Raw genomic sequence first — 3,815 nt, forward strand, 5'->3', positions numbered from 1 at the left:
CCCAGGCCAGGCTGGGAGCCGCAGGATGGAGGGGCGCACTGGCCCCAAGTCTGTCTGGCTCCCGGGCCACGCGATTCCCGACAGCCAGCCGCCGGGAGGCCTAATTTCAGGCACTGCGACAGCAGCAGCAGTATTTTCAGACGGGTGCTGGCCGGGGTCCCTGACTTGGCTCTGGCCAAGGGACGGCTGTTTGGCCCTCCGCCTGAAGCCAGCAGCCTGCCCGTCCCGTCATGGCCTGGCCTCCCCGGTCCTGGCCTGGGGAGGACTCCCGCCCACCACACTGGGGCCTCCAAGCCGTGGCCCCACGGCCAGGCTCGGGTTTCCAGACCATTGCAGGCTCCAGGGCTCCGTGCTGTCGTGACGTCTACACAGGCTCGGGGTATCTGTGCTGCCCCACCCCCACACCCCTGCCGACCGCACCCTGGCCACAGGGGTCTCCCCCAGCAGCACACAGCAGGACGGGACCCAGCGGTGCCCTCCTGACACGCTGCCTGAGCTTGGCTGTGCCAGGGAACACTGTTTCCTCCCAAAGGACTGGCCAGTCTTGCGGCGGAGGCCAGACGTTTCACTCAGCGTTTATTGAGCGCCTATGATGTGCCCACACCTACCAAGCACTGGGCCCTACTGTGAGCCGGCACCCACCATGTGCCGGCTCCGACACCACCTGCCTGGAAGCTGGAAGAGCCAGCCCGCTACCCGGGGCCTCCCCAGCCACCTCCTCCAGGAAGCCCTTCTGAGGAGTGCCACCAGCAGTGACGGGACGCCCCTGCTCCCCTGGAACAGCCAAACCCAGCCACAGGAACGGCCGTCCCAGGTGCAGGCACGGCACCCCCTTTGCCAGAGGCCCTGCAGGACAGCGGGGTCGCTCTGCAAAACCACTTAAATTAGTCAGGAACCACCGCACGCTTCTCACACGACCCAGAAAACCACGTTCACGTGGAAGCCTGCGTTCACAGTGGCCTCGAACAGGACTCGACACCAGGTCCCAGCGGGGGACTGAACCGCACACACAGCACCGCACTGCACTCGGGACAGAGATGGGCCCCCACACCGCAGGCGTCTGCCAGGGGATGCCAGTGGAAAGGGGGGGTCCTCTGGGCATAGAGCCAGGACCTGGGAAGACACCAGGGAAACTGAGGCCCACCTTGGCCACCGCCCCAGAAGGGCCAGGACCTGGTTCCAGGCCTACAGGTTCTATCCCCCGAGAGGTGGACATGGGGGCCCAGGCCTGGCCTCGTTCCCTCCCCCTTGCTACCCCGAACACCTCACTGGGGGACCGGCACAACCTCCTGCATGGCCAAGTCCATGTGCCCCAAACCCGGGCCCCATGCAGAAGACGCTGCCAGGACGCAGCCACCAGTCCCGAATCCGGTGGGGTGCAGGTGCGGGGAGGCACATGGGGCCAAACCCCACAAACCCCGTCTCTCGACTGGACCTGCTCCAGCCACCCCAAGGGTGCTGCAGGCCCACTGGGTGCCGCGCACCTGACGTCAGTCGATGCTTCCGACGACGACCCTATGCTGAGCACCATGTCGTCCTCGCCACACAGCAGGGGAAACTGAGGCACGGGGGGATGGGCTCTGTCACTTGGGGAGCCCTGGCCCCCCAGCCCTTTGACGGCTCTGCTCACCCTGTGACACTTAGGACAAAGGCGGGGCAGAGTGGCAGCTCGGGGCCCGGGCCTGCTTTGCACAGAGAGGACGCAGGGGGATGGGGTCCGAAGCCCCGGCAGGAAGTGCCGTGTCTGTCGGTGACTGGGGGCAGCCTGGGCGGCCTGGCCCTCGGGACAACGGGGGGCATTGTCTGCCCCGTGAAAGGCGGCCATTGAGGCTGTGGCTCCAGGCGGGGCACAATGTGGGAGGGAGCCAGGAGCAGCTGTCACCGGGGTCACCCTGAGAGCTGGGGTGGGGCAGGTGGAGGCGCCCTTATCTCCACGGTCCGGCCGCGACCTTGGCCAAGGGCGGGGAGCGCCAGGCTGGTGCCACCTGGAGCCCCGGGCCCCGCGGCCTCCCCACACCCCTTGCTCCCTGACACCAGGCCGCACCTGGACTGTCGGCACTCCGACGCACGTGCAGCGACCCGAGGGGAGCCCGCGGCCAGCTCTGCACCCTGGTAGCCGCGGGAGGGTCCTCAGAGCCGGGCAGTCACCTCAAATGACACCCCTGGCCCTGTCACGGCGGCCCTGCTACAGCCCCACAGCCCCGCGAGGCCATCTGGGTGCGCCCGAGCCCGCCACTTCTTGGCCTTGACGCCCGCGAGGACTGCCGGTCAGCTACTCGGCCCAGCGTCCCTCAGGCGCCGTCTGTCTGGCGTCTCCTCAGGGCTGGGGCCAGGCTTTGCGTTCTCAGCAAGAATGCCACGGCAGCCACGCCACTGGGCACCGGTGCACCGTCCACGCCAGGGGAGGTGGGTCGAGCAGCTTCTCTGCCAGTCCGGCCCTTTCCCTCCATCCAAGCCGCGTCCAGGGGAAGACACTTCGGGATGTGCAAGTCCCGTCTCCCCTCCAGCTTCCTCGATGGCGGCGCCTGGCGCGGTCCGGTCCACGCCTGCTCCACTGGGGCCTTCGCTGCCAACGGTCCCGCTTCCCCCGTTTCTTCCTCGGTGACAGTGGACCTCTCCTGTCAGAAGGGCTGAGCCCTCCTTCCTCCCTGGTCCATGCCCTCCGTGGGCACGGCTGGCGTCCTCGCCCCGGTGACCCGTCCTGTGGCCCTCACGTCCAGCTTCAGGGCCTGGTGACCCGCAGACAACCGCACTGGCGCCCTTACCCCTGGGCGGCCCAGAGCGCGGCAACGTGGGTGTGCCACACGCGGTGGGACAAGCTGTGGGCACACGGGGCTGCCGGCCTGGGCCTCGCATGGCTCCCAGGGCCGGGCCCTTCCCGAGGCCTTTGTCGCCCTTCCTCCCCGTGGGCGGGGCTGGGCCCACCCCTCATGCCCGGGCCTGAGACAGTGCTCTTGCAGCAGGAGTGCCCACGGGAATCCCTGGGTGCTCCTCACAGGGCTGGGGGAGGAGCCCGCAAAGAGGAAGCCCGGGGCCAGGACCCCTCAGGGGGTGCTGGGGTGCACCTGCTCCCACCCTCCGACACGGGCTGGTGGTGGGGGCTCGAGGTGCTGGGGCCTCAGAGGCTGGGGGGCGTGGGGCCCTGGATGCTGCCCTTCCTCCTGGGGGCCCCAGGAGGGCATGTGGGGGGCACTGGGGAGGCCTCTGCCATAAGCAGGTGAGATGCAGCCGCCGTGTGGGACCCCCGCACTGGGCACCTCCCCACGGGACGCTGGCTTGGGGAGCACCTCGGGGGCGGCAGGTGGGATGGCAGCCTCTGCCCCTTCTGCCGGCCCCGGACGGGCGGACGGAGAAGCCACTGGCTCCAAGGTGGCTCAGGGCCCGCTCACGTGTCCCTCCTGCAGTCCCCTCTGTCCCTGGCCCGACGTCTCACACCCGCCCGCCAAGAACTGCGGTTGGCGGCACCGGGAGCTTGGAGGGATGTGTTCTAATGGGGGACCTCGGGCCTGGGACAGGGACACACTTTTAGGCAGGAAGGACCCCCACCTTGTCACGCCGTCATTACCACCTCGCGAGCTCCGTGAGGCAGGAGGCGGAGGGAGAGACCCGGCCCTCCCGGACCTGAGTGCCTGGAACGGACCCACACGTGCAGGGGAGAGGTCTGCTGGTGCTGCTGCCCTGCAGGCAACCCCCACTTCTGGAACCCAGACCCCACGCTTTCCCGAGAGAGTGGCTCCAGGACCCAGAGGCCGGCCCACATCACGCCTCCCAGCCTTCGAGACCTGGCCCCATGGCGGCCCCCCCCCCCCCCCCCC

The 3,815-nt window shown here is 68.9% G+C and overlaps 1 protein-coding gene across 9 annotated transcripts in view; it reads right to left on the bottom strand.

Moving 5' to 3' along the window:
• The window catches only part of ADAP1 (ArfGAP with dual PH domains 1), a 57,257-nt gene that overhangs the window by 13,916 nt on the left and 39,526 nt on the right, over positions 1-3,815 (bottom strand). The window lies entirely within an intron of this gene.

The sequence above is a fragment of the Ursus maritimus genome, unplaced genomic scaffold (assembly GCF_017311325.1).
Source record: "Ursus maritimus isolate PB19 unplaced genomic scaffold, ASM1731132v1 scaffold_2, whole genome shotgun sequence".
NCBI classification, from domain to species: Eukaryota; Metazoa; Chordata; class Mammalia; order Carnivora; family Ursidae; genus Ursus; species Ursus maritimus.